Source organism: Arachis hypogaea, chromosome 19 (genome assembly GCF_003086295.3).
Source record: "Arachis hypogaea cultivar Tifrunner chromosome 19, arahy.Tifrunner.gnm2.J5K5, whole genome shotgun sequence".
Lineage (NCBI taxonomy): Eukaryota > Viridiplantae > Streptophyta > Magnoliopsida > Fabales > Fabaceae > Arachis > Arachis hypogaea.
In genome coordinates, this window is record NC_092054.1 from 65,130,888 (window position 1) to 65,148,557 (window position 17,670).

Genomic DNA, 17,670 nt, shown 5'->3' on the forward strand with positions numbered 1-17,670 from the left:
AAACGCCCTTAGAGTGCAATCCTGGCATTTAACGCTAGACTGCTGCTTGTTTCTGGCGTTAAACGCCAGCTTTTCTCTCTTTCTTGGCGTTTAACGTCAACTTGGTGCCCTGTTCTGGCGTTAAACGCCAGTCTGGTGCCTGTTTCTGGCATTTAAGGCCAGCTTGATGCTTCTTTCGGGCGTTAAATGCCAGTCTGATGCTTCTTACTGGCGTTTAAACGCCAGTAAGCTTATCCTCCAGGGTGTGCTGTTTTTAATGCTGTTTTTCATTCTATTTTTGATTTTTCAGTTGTTTTGGTGGCTTCACATGATCATCAACCTACAGAAAACATAAAATAACAATGAAAAATAAATAGATATAATTAAATAACATTGGGTTGCCTCCCAATAAGCGCTTCTTTAATGTCAATAGCTTGACAGTGAGCTCTCATGGAGCCTCACAGATAATCAGAGCAAGGTTGGGGCCTCTCAACACCAAACTTAGAGTTTGATTGTGGCTTTCCAATACCAAACTTAGAGTTTGGTTGTGGCCTCCCAACACCAAACTTAGATTTTGAATGTGGGGGTTTTGTTTGACTCTGTATTGAGAGAAGCTTTTCATGCTTCCTCTCCATGGTTACAGAAGGAGAACCTTGAGTCTTAAATACAAGGTAGTCCTCATTTAACTGAAGGACCAACTCTCCTCTGTCAACATCAATCACAGCTTTTGCTGTGGCTAGGAAGGGTCTGCCAAGGATGATGGATTCATCCTCATCCTTCCCAGTATCTAGGATTATGAAATCAGCAGGATGTAAAGGCCTTTAACCTTTACTAGCACATCCTCTACTAGTCCATAAGCCTATTTTAATGATTTGTCTACCATCTCTAGTGAGATTCTTGCAGCTTGTACCTCAAAAATTTCTAGTTTCTCCATTACAGAGAGTGGCATGAGGTTTATCCCTGACCCCAGGTCACATAGAGCCTTCTCAAAGGTCATGGTGCCTATGGTACAAGGTATGAAGAATTTTTCGAGATCCGGTTTCTTCTGAGGTAATGTCTGCCTCATTAATGCATTCAGCTCATTAGTGAACAAGGGGGGTTCATCCTCCCAAGTCTCATTACCAAATAACTTGGCATTCAGCTTCATGATTGCTCCTAGATATTTAGCAACTTGCTCTTCAGTGATGTCTTCATCCTATTCAGAGGAAGAATATTCATCAGAGCTCATGAATGGTAGAAGAAAGTTCAATGGAATCTCTATGGTCTTTGTATGAGCCTCAGATCCCTTTGGTTCCTCAAAGGGAAACTCCTTTCTATCTAGAGGACGTCCCATGAGGCTTTTCTCACTTGGACTCACGTCCTCCTCACTCTCTCCAGGTTCGGCCATGTTGATCATGATTATGGCCTTGCACTCTCTCTTAGGATTTTCTTCTGTATTGCTTGGGAGAGTACTGGGAGGAGTTTCAGTAATCTTCTTACTCAACTGACCCACCTGTGCCTCCAAATTTTTAATGGAGGACCTTGTTTCATTCATGAAACTCAGTGTGGTCTTGGATAGACCAGAGACTATGGTTGCCAGGCCAGAATAGCTCTGTTCAGAATTCTCTGTCTGTGACTGAGAAGATGATGGAAAAGGCTTGCTGTTGCTAAACCTATTTCTTCCACCATTATTGTTGAAGCCTTGTTGAGGCTTCTGTTGGTTCTTCCATGAGAAATTTGGATGATTTCTCCATGAAGGATTATAGGTGCTTCCTTAGGGTTCTCCCATGTAATTCACCTCTGCCATTGCAGGGTTCTCAGGATCATAAGCTTCTTCTTCAGAAGATGCTTCTTTAGTACTGTTGGATGCAGCTTACAATCCATTCAGACTCTGAGAAATCATATTGACTTGCTGAGTCAATATTTTGTTCTGAGACAATATGGCATTCAGAGTATCAATTTCAAGAACTTCCTTCTTCAGAGGCATCCCATTGTTCACAGGATTCCTCTCAGAGGTGTACATGAACTGGTTATTTACAACCATTTCAATGAGTTCCTGAGCTTCTGCAGGGGTTTTTAGATGAAGAGATCCTCCTGCAGAATGGTCCAATGACATTTTTGACAACTCAGACAAACCATCATAGAATATACATATGATGCTCCATTCTGGAAGCATGTCAGTAGGACACCTTTTGATCAATTGCTTATATCTTTCCCAAGCTTCATAGAGGGACTCACCTTCCTTCTGTCTGAAGGTTTGGATTTCCACTCTAAGCTTGCTCATCTTTTGAGGTGGAAAGAATTTCGCCAGGAAAGCACTGACCAGCTTTTCCCAAGAGTTCAGGCTTTCCTTAGGTTGTGAATCCAACCATGTTCTAGCTCTGTCTCTTACAGCAAAAGGGAAAAGCATAAGCCTATAGACCTCGGGATCAACTCCATTGGTATTGACAATGTCACAGATTTGCAAGAATTCAGCTAAGAACTGATGAGGATCTTCCAATGGAAGTCCATAAAACTTGCAATTCTGCTGCATCAGAAAAACTAATTGAGTCTTAAGCTCAAAGTTGTTTTCTCCAATGGCAGGAATTGAGATGCTTCTTCCATAGAAGTTAGAAGAAGGTGCAATGAAGTCACTAAGCATCTTCCTTGTATTGTTGGCATTATTGTTATTTGGTTCGGCCATGTCTCATTCTTTTTTCAGAAATTTCTATCAGGTCCTCTCCAGAGGGTTATGCTTTAGCTTCTCTTAGTTTCCTCTTAAGAGTCCTTTCAGGTTCAGGATCAGCTTCAATAAGAATGTCTTTGTCCCTGTTCTTGCTCATATAAAAAAGAAGAGAACAAAAAAGAAGAGGAATCCTCTATGTCATAGTATAGAGATTCCTTTATGTGAGTAGAAGAAGAGAAGAATAGAAGAAGGAGAAGAGAAAAATTCGAACACAGAGAGGAAGAGGGGGTTCGAATTATGAGTAAAAGAGAAGTGTTAGTAATTAAATAAATAAATAGAAAGAGATGAGAGAGAGAAGAATTTGAATTTAAATTAAAATAAAAGGAAAAATATTTTTATTTTTATTTTAATTATTAGTTAGAATTCGAAAATTAAAAAGAGAAATAAAATTAAAATTAAAATTTGAAACAATTAGTTAATTAAAAAGAGTTTTGAAAAAGTGGGTAGGAGTTTTCGAAAATTATAGAGAGAAAATTAGTTAGGTGATTTTAAAAAAGATATGATTGAAATAGAAAACATTTAAAATCAAACCAAAAAGTCAAGTAGTTAATTGAAAAAAATTTGAAAATCAAATTTGAAAAGATAAGAACTTAGAAAAGATTTTGAAACTGATTTTTGAAAAAGATATGATTGAAAATCATTTTGAAAAAGATTTGAAAAGGAAATTAAAAAGATTTGATTTTTGAAATTAAAGTTGATTACTTGACTAACAAGAAACTAAAAAGATAGATTCTAGAATTTAAAGATTGAACCTTTCTTAATAGGCAAGTAACAACTTGGAAATTTTTGAAACAAAATATTAAATGTTAGTGAGATTTTCGAAAATATGAAGTAAGAATAACAAAAAGATTTTGAAAATAAAAAAAATTCGAAAAATATTTAAAAAATAAATGAAAAAGATTTGATTTTTTGAAAAAGATTTGAAAAGATAGAATTTTGAAATTGAAATTGATGAGTAAAATAAGGAAAGATATATTTTTTATTTTTGGATTTTTAGTAAAGAGAGAGAAAAACACCAAATTGAAACAAAACATAAAAATTATGAATCAAAACAACTAATGCATGCAAGAACACTTTGAATGTCAAGATGAACACCAAAACTTATTTTTGAAAATTTTTAAGAAAAGAAAAACATGTAAGACACCAAACTTAGAAATTTTCAAACTTTAGACACTAACAAATTGAAAATGCATATGAAAAACAAGAAAAAACACAAAACATGAAAATGCAAAGATCAAACAAAGAAGATCATCAAGAACAACTTGAAGATCATGAAGAACACCATGCATGAGTTTTTGAAAATTTTAAGAAAAGTTAAAAAGATGCAATTGACACCAACTTACAATTTGACACTAGACTCAAACAAGAAACACAATTTTTTTTTGGTTTTATGATTTTATTAAATTTTTTTTTGTATTTTTCAAAAATTATTTGGAAAAAGAAAAATAAGGATTTCAAAATTTTTAATGAGAATTCCAGGAATCATGCAATGTTAGTCTAAAGCTCTAGACCAGGAATTAGACATGGCTTACTAGCCAGCCAAGCTTTCAGTGAAAGCTCCGGTCCAAAACACTAGACATGGCCAATGGCCAGCCAAGATTTAGCAGATCATTACATACAATAGCTAATTTACTGAGAAAGACAGAGAAGCTCTTCTAAGGATAGTTGAACCTCGGTCCAAAAGATTAGACATGGCTTAACAGCCAGCCAAGATTCAACATATCTCATGAAACTCTAGAATTCATTCTTAAAAGTTTTGAAGAACATAGAATAATTTATTTTTTTGAAAATTTTTTTTTTGAAATTAAAAATAATAAAAACAAAAAGCTTAAAATTAAAATAAAATTACCTGATCTGAGCAACAAAATGAACCATCAGTTGTCCAAACTCGAACAATCCCCGGCAACGGTGCCAAAAACTTGGTGCACGAAATTGTGATCTCTAACAATGGCGCTAAAGACTTGGTACGCACAATCTTAATCTCAATTCTTTTTCACAACTCCGCACAACTAACCAGCAAGTGCACTGGGTCATCCAAGTAATAAACCTTACGTGAGTAAGGGTCGATCCCACGGAGATTGTCGGCTTGAAGCAAGCTATGGTCATCCTTGTAAATCTCAGTCAGGTGGATTCAAATGGTTGTGATGTTTTGATAATTAAAATATAAATAAAACATAAAATAGGATAGAAATACTTATGTAATTAATTGGTGGGATTTCAGATAAGCGTATGGAGATGCTTGTTGCTTCTGAATCTCTGCTTTCCTACTGTCTTCATTCAATCATTCATACTCCTTTCCATGGCAAGCTTTATGTTGGGGGATCACCATTGTCAATGGCTACCATCCGTCCTCTCAGTGAAAATGGTCCAAATGCACTGTCACCATACGGCTAATCATCTGTCGGTTCTCGATCATGTTGGAATAGGATCCATTGATCCTTTTGCGTCTGTCACTATGCCCAACACTCGCGAGTTTGAAGCTCGTCATAGTCATCCCTTCCCAGATCCTACTCGGAATACCACAGACAAGGTTTAGACTTTTCGGATCTCAGAAATGGCCACCAATAATTCTAGCCTATACCACGAAGACTCTGATTGTGAACCAGGAGGCTAAGAGATATGCATTCACACTTGTTTTCATGTAGAACGAAAGTGTTTATCAGGCACGCATTCATAAGTGAGAATGGTGATGAGTGTCACTTGTTCATCATATTCATCATGTTCTTGTGTGCGAATGAATATCTTAGAATAAGAATAAGCTTGAGTTGAATAAAAAAACAATAGTACTTTGCATTAATTCATGAGGAACAGCAGAGCTCCACACCTTAATCTATGGGGTGTAGAAACTCCACCGTTGAAAATACATAAGTGATGAAGGTCCAGGCATGGCCGAATGGCCAGCCCCCTAAACGTGATCAAGAGATCAAAAGTGATACAAAGATAGTCTCAAAAATGATCAAAAGATGTGAAATAAATCACTAAAAGTAGTTTTTATACTAAAGTAGTAGCTAGGGTTTACAGAAATGAGTAAATGATGTAGAAATCCACTTCCGGAGCCCACTTGGTGTGTGCTTGGGCTGAGCATTGAGCTTTACACATGTAGAGACTTCTCTTAGAGTTAATTGCCAGGTTGCAGCCTGTTTGTGGCGTTTAACTCTGGTTTGTAACCTGTTTCTGGCGTTTAACTTCAGAATAGGGCAGGAAGTTGGCATTTGAATGCCAGTTTACATCATCAAAACTTGGGCAAAGTATAAACTATTATATATTTCTGGAAAACCCTGGATGTCTACTTTCCAACACAACTAGGAGCATGCCAATTGGATTTCTGTAGCTCCAAAAAATTCACTTCGAGTGCAGGGAGGTCAGAATCCAACAGCATCTGCAGTCCTTTTTCAGCCTCTGAATCAGATTTTTGCTTAGGTCCCTTAATTTCAGCCAGAAAATACCTGAAATCACAGAAAAACACACAAACTCATAGTAAAGTCCAGAAATGTGAATTTTGCATAAAAACTAATAAAAACATAGTAAAAACTAACTAAATTATTCTAAAAACTACCTAAAAACAATGCCAAAAAGCGTATAAATTATCCGCTCATAAGTAGATCTACAACAAAATATAGAAGCAACATAAAGGAAATTACAACAAAAGAATAGAAGAGTAATGATTGCAACAACAAAGAATTGAGAAGAGGAAGTCGAAGAAAGCATGAATTAAACCCTAGATCTAAGAACTAAACATAATCCTAATCCTAATTTTAGAGAGAAGTGAGAGCTTCTCTCTCTAAAACTAACTAAAACTAATACTAATGTGTGTAAATGATGCTAAGTGTTGATTCCCTTCAATCCTTGGTTAAATTTATTTTGGTGCCAAAGTTGGTTGCAATTTGGGCCCACAGCTCTCAGAAATCGCTGGGCACGTTTTCTATTAAAAAATCACGTGCGCCCACCGGCGCGTACGTGTACAATGCGCATGCACGTCCCTTGCGTTTTTGCGATCCACGCGTGTGCGTATAATGCGCGTGCGCGTGGATGAAGATATCCAAATCTTTGGCTTTTTCATGTGTTATCCACTTTGCATGCTTTCCTCTTCACTCTTTTGATTCATTCCTAGCTCTTTTCAACCTGAAATCACTTAACAAACAAATCAAGGCATCTAGTGGGATCAAGGGTGAATTGAATTTAGCTAATTAAGGACCTAGAGACCATGTTTTCACACTTAAGCACAAATTGGGAGACAATCATGAAACCATGCTATTTCATTGAATAAATGTGGGTAAAAGGTGATAAAATCTCCTAAAATTAATACAAGATAAATCCTAAATATGGGGTTTATCACTGAGCCATTCTGATTCACTGCATTTTGAAAGGAGACCCGGTGGACGTGGAGTACGTCATTGCCCAGTAGATCTATCATGTTGCCACTAGCACTATTTCAAATGCTGGGTTGGGCTTTTCACATCTCATCTACCACCTCTGTGAGGCCGCCAGGGTCAAGATAGAGAATGATTTCCCTATTTTAGTTGAGAGACTGATCACAAAGAAGACTATGGAACTGGTTAAGGAATATCAAAGACTCTCCAGAATTGAACAGGCTGAAGAAGAAGCTCAAGAGGAGCAACCACTACCTCAGGGACACTACTTTCCCCCTCAAGAATATTCGCAATAGCTCACATCCTCCATGGAGCAGATGAGGATCACGCAGGATAGCCGTTGGCAGCAATATACTGTGTCTGTGGAAGAGATGAGAGCAATACAGGATAGCCGTTGGGAGCATCTCTGTACCACTCTTGATGAGATGAGAGCTGCTCAGGACTTTCAGCGGTAAGAGATTTCTCAGCTGAGACAGGATTACAGCCGGCTGAGAGGACCGTACAGAGCACAGCCTAAGGTGAGAGATCCCTACCAGGGAGATTGAGGTGGCTCAGTTCCTTTTCACTTTCCATATTATTTTGCTACTTTTATGATTAGGTTCCTATTTTCTGCTATTTTGTTTTTGTCATTGCATGATCAGTTGTTATTTCAATTTCTAGGTTCTAGTTTAATTTTTTTATTTTATTTTGTTATTTGATCTTAATTCTAAAAGGTGTCTTATGTATTGCTCACTGAGCTTGAAATCAAAAGAAAAGAAAGAAGAATAACATGAAATGCATGAGTAAAAGAGTTTATAACAGAAAGTAGTCTCATTTAATCAAATGTGGTAGTGCTCTCTGTGATTATGAATGCATGACATGAACCATGTATGTTTGAATTTGAATCAAGGGATGTTGATGTATAAGGAACAGCAATTTAGAGAACCATTTTGAATTTTCTGAAATTAATGAAAGTTGATCCTTGAAGCAAAAGAAATAGCAAGAGAAGAATAAAAAGCAAAGTCCAAGGCTCTGAGCATCAATGACTAGGGAGGTTAGACATGATTAAAAGCTCAAAGAGTTGTTTCCCTAGTCATATGCTTGTGGTGTTCTTGTGTTAATTAATTCTTGAGACAGAACATTTAGAGTCGAGATCAAATGCATTTAGCAGAGTATACCAAAGGCTTTGAGCACCACTGTCTGGGAGTAGGTGAAAGAAAAATCAGAACTTCAAGAGAATTCCCTAGTTAAGTGCTTGTGGTGTTCTTGTGTCAAGTAATCCTTGAGACAGAACATTTAAAGTCACGGCTAGGCTCAAGGTGCAAAGCACCAAATAAAAACAGAATTAAAAGATATCTGCTGTGTTCAAGGATTAAACTGAAGTATAAAGATTAGGGAATTCATAATATGATCCGAATTCTAATTTCGAAAGACAGTGATATTTCTCTGGTTCAAAGGAGAGTGATGATGAGCGGATATTTTATACGCTTTTTGGCTTAGTTTTTAATAGGTTTTATTTAATTTTATTAAGTTTTTACAGGTTTTAGTGTTAAATTCACATTTTTGGATTCCACTTTGAGTTTGTGTATTTTTGTACCTTTTCAGGTATTTTCTAGCTGAATTTGTGGAGATGGAGCAGAAGTCTGATTCAGAGACAGAGAAAGCACTGCAGATGTTGTCTAGATCTGACCTGCTCGCATTCGGAAGAGATTTTTTGGAGCTACAGAAGTTCAAACAGATCGTTCTTAACTGCTATGGAAAGCTGACTTCCAGATCTTTCCAACAATATATAATAGTTTATATGTTGTTTCGGATTAGAAGGCCCAAAACTGGCGTCCAACACCAGCTTTTGCGCCCAAGGAAATAAAGCCCAATATCCAAAAGCCCAGAGATGACTCCCTAGCTGGCATTCCATATCCAGAAGACCTCATAACACGTGGATCTCATCAAGCTCAGCCCAAACACTTACCAAGTGGGCCTTAGAAGTAGATTTTAGCACTAAAAAGACTGTTGTACCCTTACTAGTCACTAGTTTAGTATTTAAGAGACTTTTAACATTATCTTCATAACTTTTTCAACACTTTTCTCTTTATTTTTGTTTTCACCATTGTTGTACACCTCAGTATAAGTTTCTAAACCTCCTAGGTTGAGGGGAGAAGCCCTACTGAGTCCTATGAATTAATAAAAGTATTATTTCTTTTTCTTCGATCTGTGTCTGATCTATCTCTAAGATGTATATCCCGATCTTCATCGTGATGAACAGGATGATCTGACAAATTAGATCTGTTCATCACACCAAGATGAACGTGCCTGATGATGAACAGATTTTTAACGGTTTAGATTTTCACAATAGATTCTCGTTGCAAGTATAGTTCTAAACCAACAAATAATCCTCTTATGCAAAAAAATTGTTTGTCACAAGTATAAACCCCAATAAAAATAATCGAAGTATTAAAACCTCGGGTCGTCTCTCAAATGAATTGCAGGGAAGTGTTCTTGTTATTGGTTATGAACAGCATATTTTGGGGTTTTAAATAAGGAACAAGAAAGAAAAATGGCAAGAGAAATAAACTAATAGCTAAGAAAGCTCTTGGCAAGGAGTGAGAATTAGAAGTCCTATCCGCATTATCATCGTCAATTGTGACAAGAATTATCCATTGCTCCACTTAGTCAATCTCTAACTATGAAGGAAAGTCAAGTGGAGATAATCAATTTGAGTCCACAAGTCCAAGTCAAATCCTAAGGAAAGACTAGAGTTAGTGTCATTCAAATCAATTAGCAATTTCCAATTATCAATCAACAAAAGAGTTTGATAACTCAAGAGTCTCTAATTACTCAACCCAAGCCAAAAGGAGAAAAATCTACTCTAACATCCTTCAAAGAATTTTATCAAATACTTGGAAGGCATAAAAGAAAAGTAAGATAAAATTGCAAGAAATTCAAATCTACAACTACTAATTGTAGAGGAATTAACAGCAACAACACAAATCAACAATAAAAGAAATCAAACATGAATTGCATTAAATGAAAATAGAAGAAATAAGAGCGCATCAACAACAAAGTAAACAATTACAAGTAATGAAATGCAAAACTAGGAAAGCAAGGGTAGAAGAACAAGAAATTATAAAGGAAAAGTAAATCAAAGCATTTATTAAACCTAGATCTAAGAAATCCTAATCTACCTCTAACCTAATTCTAGAAAGAAGAGAGAGCTTCTCTCTCTAGAAACTAACTAAAACATGATGAAATCTAAACTATGTGTTCCCCCCGTCCCCCTTGACTCCTCTTTATTTCTGCACGTAATAGGCTCAGAAATGAGTTGGATTTAGGCCTGGGAAGCCCAGAAATCGCCCCCATCATTCACTTTAATGAGGTCACGTGCGAGCATCGATGCGTATGCGTGGATCACGCGTACGCCTCGTTTGGCGTTTTTGCTATCCACACGTACGCGTCATCTACGCGTACGCGTCGCCATGCGACTTCATATTCCACGCGTGTGCGTCTGTTGCACGTGCGCGTCGGTGAATGTACTCTGAATTCTTGATTTTCCATGATTTCTCCACTTTGCATGCTTTTCTCTTCATTCCTTTGATCCATTCCTAGCCTTTTCAACCTGAAATCACTGACAAACAGATCAAGGCATCTAGTGGAATCAAAGGTGAATTAAAATTAACCAATTAAGGGCCTAAAAAGCATGTTTTCACCTTTAAGCACAAATTAGGAGAAATACATGAAACCATGCCATTTCATGGAATAAATGTGGGAAAAAGGTGATAAAATCCCCTAAATTCAGCATAGAATGCACCACGAAATTGTGGTACATCACCTGACAAACACCCGCGTCTACTTGGGTTCATGTGAATACTTGGCCGGAAAGCATGTACCAACAGCTATGGATTTATATCTCTCAAACGGTTAATCCACGATTTTGTTTGGGACTTCTCGAGACATCAGTTAGCTGATCTCCGGGGAGATTAAGGTCTCCGTGGTATAGGCTAGATCCAAGAAGCAGAGTTCTCTAATCTGAAAGATTCTACCTTGTCTATGGAGTTTTGAGTAGGATCGCTAGGAGAATGACTTGCTAAGCGCTTCACCCTCCATTGTTTTGAATGATCATGGTACCTGACATTCATTCTGTAGCAGAGGAGATCAATGACCACGGGCAATGGCTTTGATCACTTACAGCCTACCATAGAAGAAGATCAGTCACAAGCAAAGAAGATAGTAGTAACAGAGTTACTTCAGAAAGGCAAAGCAACTTTGACTCTCAACTCAATTCCCATTATATAATTCCTATTATTGCCTGATACTTCATCCAACTCCATATACTTTAACATTATTACAATTCAGTATTCCTTTCACAATCACAGTATTCTGATTCTGCCTGACTAAGACCTACAAGACAACCAAAAGATTGCTTTAAGCCATAATCCTCATGGGATCGACCTTGACTTGCTCAGGTATTACTTGGACGACCCAGTGCACTTGCTGGTACTGCTGCTGTACGGAAAATGTGGGGGATAGCGTATGCACGCACCAAGTGAGATTCCAAAACTGTTCAAAATCACAACAGATAAACCCCACTTTAAGAAGAGACATGAGCATAACTGAACTCTCACTTCTCATGCAAATTCACATCTTAATCATGTACTAATTTTGGTTGCTTGAGGATAAGCAACAATTCAAAGTTTGGTGTTGTGATGCGTGAGCATCTTTCTTATCTTTTTCTGGTGAATTTGCATTTAAATTGATAAGTTTAATCAAGATTTAATATGTTTTAGCAACTATGATTGCTACTTTGAGTTGTGTGCAATCCTGTTTATTTTAGATAGCGTTTTAGACGAATTTGACAGAGTTGGAGCCAAAGATGAAGAGACGAGAAATTACATGCTGGATGCTCAAAGCCAAACTTGAGAACACTCAAGTTTGGTACCAAGCTAGGAGAATTTAGATCACATACAACTCACTCCACGCCAAACTTGAGAAGGCTCAAGTTTGGCGCCAACAAGGTTTCTCCAAAGGATAGCATTTAGCCTCCTCCACACCAAACTTGAGATTACTCAAGTTTGGCATCAACTCAAAGACTCCAAAGGGGAGCTTCACGTACCATCCCACGCCAAACTTGGATTCTTCCAAGTTTGGCACCACAAGCAAGGAAGCAAAAGGGAACTCTCTACCCATTCCACGCCAAACTTGGATTCTTCGAAGTTTGGCGCCACACATTGTGCATCTAGTGGTCCTCCTTCACTCATACAAGGCTGCACGCATAATTAAATTAATTTTGATTAAATTTTACTTTTATTTTAAATAGAAAAAGATATTATTTAGTTTTAGAAAATATAATTCACATTAACTAGGATTAGATATAAGAGGGAAAAGAATCAGCCCTTCGGGCTCTTCTCTTCTCTTCAATCTTATTCCGCAATTTACAGTTTTTCAGAATCCTAGTTTTCTCTCTGAACCATGAGAAACTAAACCTCCACTGTTAAGGTTAGGATCTTTGGCTATTGTATGGATTGATACTATTATTTTTTCTAGTTTAATTCATGTACTGATTTATAATTCAAGAATTGTTTTTGTTCTTTATTTTATGAATCTGGGTGGAACAGAAGTATGACCTTGGTTCTAATTGAGTTCTTGTATAACTTGGAAAAGCTCTTTACTTGAATAACAGCTTGAAAACAATGTCTCCTAAACTTCTAATTATCTGGACTTAACGAGATACGTGACATATAATCCTCTTATATTGGGAATTAGGATTTTTGTGGCATATAAACTAGAATTAAACTTCACCCTCTAATTGGAATTAAGTGTGTAACAACCCTAATTTTCGAGTACGTGAGATCTTTTCTAAAGATACGGAGAACTCCGGAGGATCGGTAAAAAGAGAACCTTTGATATATCATCAAGTATCTCAATCCTCATTGTCATTATGTCATCTTTAAGCTAGAACCTTTTTCCGAGTCAAGCTCGATAACGCAGTCACGAAGAACATAGTTTTTGAACCGTATCGGTTAGGAGTTTTGATCCGGTTTTTCGTAAATAGTCTCAGTTTGACGAACCGGACTCGATTCATGAGAGAAGAGAGATAATAGGGTAATATCATCACTATATGAGTATTAGAAGCTTCTTGAATGATATTATAAGGTTACCTGGTCAGTTTTGGTTAAAAACAGAAAATCAGTTTAACCGGGTTTACGGTTTACTGGTGCAGCTTAGCACCAGCACTCTCTGGTGACTTTAGCAATGCTAAGGCCTCATTATTCATGTTTTATTCTCATAATAAATATGTTACTAGTGTCATTTATGCTAGTAGCTCAGAAAATAATTTTTAGAGATGTTTTTGCAAGTGTTCTGATACATCTAGTTTTAGTAGTTATACACCTGAGATATTTTAATATTATTTTAATCCACCTCCAATCCAACCAATCACAACTCACCTTACACCCCCAATACCCCCAAGGCTGCCTCATTTGCTCATTGTGGCCGAAATTGAAAGGAGAGAAAAGAGAGAAACTTTCATGAACACTTAATCTTCAAAGCTTGATTTCTTCTGAACCAAAACTCAAATCAAAACTCCGATTTCACCAAAATGATCATCTCTTCTTCCTTTACATAACCATGTGACTTATCAAGGCTGGAAATAAGGTTAGATGGCTGTCTCCCTCCCTCTTCAATTCGGTTTTCAAGGAAAACCATGCAAAACATATGTTTTCTTGATGTTCTTCCTTAGGAATCATGCTTAACTTGACTTGAGGGCCAAGAAACATTAATTTTCAGCAAGTCTAAGGTGAGATATCTCTTCCTAACGTGCTGAGGGAGATTTGGTCAGTTGAGAGTTAGTGGATTTAAAGTTGTTCTTGATGTGTTTTAGGAGGAAAAAGTGCTTAAGGACCACCTGAAAGTCTAACCGAATTTGGAGCAGCAAATCAAGGTAGGGATTGACGAATTTAATCTTGATTGATTGTGTTTGAGTTGTGTGATTATGATATGGTTTGGTTATGCTTGCAATTGATTGTTTATATGAGTAATTCTTGTTGAAATTTTGGTGAAAATTTGATGAAATTTGATGATATTCAACTTTGAATTTGTGTTCTTCATGGCTGCTGGAAAAACGAACCCTAGACCTTAAATTGGGGTTCAATTTGTGTTAAAATCATGTAGAAAAGATGGGGTTTTAGTGGCTGCAATTTTATTTTGAATTATGGTAAAAATCGGTTGCTGAAAAGACTGAAAAACGAGTAAAAACAGAGAAAGAATCTGAAGAATTTATGAAGAACATGAAGAACACTTTGAGTGTGGTGAAGAACAACGAAGAACACCTTTTAGATCTTGAAAAGGGCAAGGAAGTAAATATTTTGGTGTTTGAGGGGTTATTTTGTAATTACTGAAAGTTAGGGTGGTAAAAGTAGAAATATTAAAAGTTACGGGTGGTAAAAAGTGAATTTTAAAGGTTAAAAGTTAAAAAGGGTAATTTTCGAAAATTTAATGATAAAATAATAAATAATAATAAAATATTAAATAATAATATTTAATTAAAAATAATATTTTAATAAAAATAATAAAATAATGCGGAAAAGGCAGTTTTCTGTAAAAGCTTTAGAAAGACAACTTTAAGCGCAGAATCTCATAATTACCTTCATAAAATACTTAGGGAGTGGTAAGAACATATTAGTGAGGCAAAGATAAAAGAAAGATAAAAAGTTGAAGAAAAGATAAAAGTCGAAGAAAAAGTCTGTAAAGTTTTAATGACAGAAAAACAGACAGAGACTAGTAAACGAACTAGGGCAACTTAGTTAGTACTTGAGTCGCGACTAGGGTTAGGTATTATATGAAAAGTTAAACTGTTTCAGTATAGACTTAATGAACCTATACTTGGGACAGACTAACTATTCATACCGAAATTTACATAAGCTTTAAATACATACGTTAAACAGAGAAATCAGAGCAGAGTAAAGAAAACACAGAGAACAGAGTAACCAGAGAAAAGTAAAGAGATACAGAGAAAAGAGTAATCAAAGCAGAGTAAAAAGACAAAGTGAAAAGAGTAATATGATAAAGAGAAATGGTTTGAGCCAAGATATTGTAAAAGTAAAAGCTGTAAAGTTTGTATAGTATGATTGAACAGAGAAAGAAAGAAGTACTGCATAAGAATGTGAAAGTAATGATGAACAATGAGAATGATATTGAATGATGATAATGAGAAAAGAGTAATATAACAAAGAGAATAGAGGAGAAGAGTATAAAGATAAAGAGTTAAGCCTTGTGGCATGATATTCTATTATATGTTCATCTGATGCTTTTCTATTGGCCCTAGAGGTCCTGTAGGCCCAAGTTCACCTACAGTAAGTTGTTATTCCTGTAGGCCGAAGTTCACCTGTAGTGAATATCAATTGTGTATCTCAGGGTGTTGCTCTTGTAGGCCGAAGTTCACCTACAGAGAGTTGTGATACCTGTAAGCCGAAGTTCACTTACAGGGGCGCTATTTCTGTAAGCCGAAGTTCACTTACAAAGGTGCTATTTCTGTAGGCCGAAGTTCACCTACAGAAAGTTGTTGTGATTAAACTATTTCTGTAAGCCGAAGTTCACTTACAGAGGTGTTATTTCTATAGGCCGAAGTTCACCTATAGAAAGTTGTTGTGTTGTGTTTAGACTATTCCTGTAAGCCGAAGTTCACTTACGGGAGTGCTATTTCTGTAGGCCGAAGTTCACCTACAGAAAATAAGCCATATCTAGGACTAGTTCCTAGGTAATGTCGGGCTGCAGGGTGTAAACCGACACGTGAGCTCATGGCCTGCATAGGACAGACATGTATCATACTTGGTTGCGCATTTCCTCTGTTATGATTGTTGTTTGAATGTATGCTTCCTTTGTTTTCATTCTACTCTTTATGTCTGTGTTTTGTTTCCTTGTATTCTTTTGTTTGTGTTTTGCTTTCTTAGTTTCTTTATTTATCTGTACCTTCTGTTTACTATTTCTCTGTATTCTGCTATATGTCTGCTAAGCGACACGAAATTAATGAACTTAACTAATAACCCCGACCCTACTAAGAACTCCCCAGTTCTTACCCCTTCTCTCTCCCTTCCCCCTCCAGATGGAAGCATGAGTACCCTTCCGTAGTTCGCTGATGACTGTTCGTAAAGAGGATTCCGCTCTAGGTAGTCTTCTGAGTCTAGGGTGAATTCCGTTCTCTGTTCATATGTATATACGGTGAGGCCAGCCAACGTCTGCACCCCGCTTATCTACAAACTTTAGCCTAAGTCCTTCGTACGATGTTGCTGTTATGTGGCCACTCGATGAAGTACTTGAGAGATGCTCTTTGATGTCATATGATCGTGCAGAGGAGTAGTATACGACCTTCCACCTTTTGATGATGTTCCACCTGACTTGAGTTTAGAAGACCTAGAACGTATTTTCCCTCTCTTTAGTAGGTTAGAGGGACTAGGTGAGTATAGAGTCTAGGCTAGCCTGGGTGCCAGCTTAGGGACTTCTTGAATAGGTCAGGGCCTGGGATGTTGTATATATATATATATATATATATATATATATATATATATATATATATATATATATATATATAGCTATATCTAGGGGTGTTCTAACTAAAGATCTTTACTCTAATAAAGGCTGGATCACGGAATGTTAACAAATGCTTGAGATGTATTTATGTGTAGTTGTTTATAACTGTTTTATCTATTATTATCTGTGAATTGATTATGAATGATTCTGTTTATTAATCCAAATGTTTTAAAAAAAAAAGTACCTCGTAAAATAACTACGCTTTTAACAACGAATCAGGCTCATATAATAAATAATAGATAATAGATAGGTAGACAAGTTGGTAGCGCTCAGTTTCTAGTATGATCATGACATACCAGAATTTGGGTCGTTACAAAGTGACCAAGGAATTGGCGGTTGATGAAGGTTAGAGGAGACTAAAAAGGTTTAAAGAATTAGGGTTTAGTCACTTACAGTTTGCTATGAATTAAATCTTGCATGATTAAAATAGTTAGTAAGAAAAGTCAATCCGAAAAATAGATAACTCTGAAGCCTTAACTGTTTCTCCATATATTATTCACAACTTGTTTATTGCTTGCTTTTCTGATTCTCTAAATTACCGTTTGATGCTTTTGAACTCTCAACACTCTTTTTTGGTTGTCTAACTAAGTAAATCTCTTAACCATTGTTGCTTAGTCCATCAATCCTGGTGGGATTGGCCCTCATTCACTTGAGGTACTACTTGGTACGACCCGGTGTACTTGCCAGTTAGTTTGTGGTTGTAAATTCCGCACCAAAGACCTAGCGTTGAATGCCAGGAAGGAGGTCCCTCCTGGGCGTTCAACGCCCTAAAAGGAGGAGGCAGCTGGCATTGAACGCCAGCTATGGTGCACAAGCTGGGCATTCAACGCCCATAAGGAAGGCAGTGAATTTGAATTCCCTAGCCTCTTAGGACTAGTAGGTCCCACAGAAGCTCCACCTACCCCACCTTCTTCTATCCTATTCTTCCCCACTGTTCATATTTGCTCAAGGATGAGCAAAACTCTTATGTTTGGTGTTGCAAAATCTTTGCTTTTTGACTTCTACCACTCCTAAGTATGGCACCAAAGACTGGTGAAACCTCAAGGAAGAGGAAGGAAA

The 17,670-nt window shown here is 36.9% G+C and overlaps 1 non-coding gene across 1 annotated transcript; it reads left to right on the forward strand.

The window, feature by feature from the left end:
- The first annotated feature begins 2,128 nt into the window (after positions 1-2,128).
- Positions 2,129-2,236, forward strand: LOC112780873 (small nucleolar RNA R71). Its single transcript, XR_003191681.1, has one exon. It is a non-coding gene; the product is annotated as a small nucleolar RNA R71 (small nucleolar RNA).
- Positions 2,237-17,670: the final 15,434 nt, after the last annotated feature.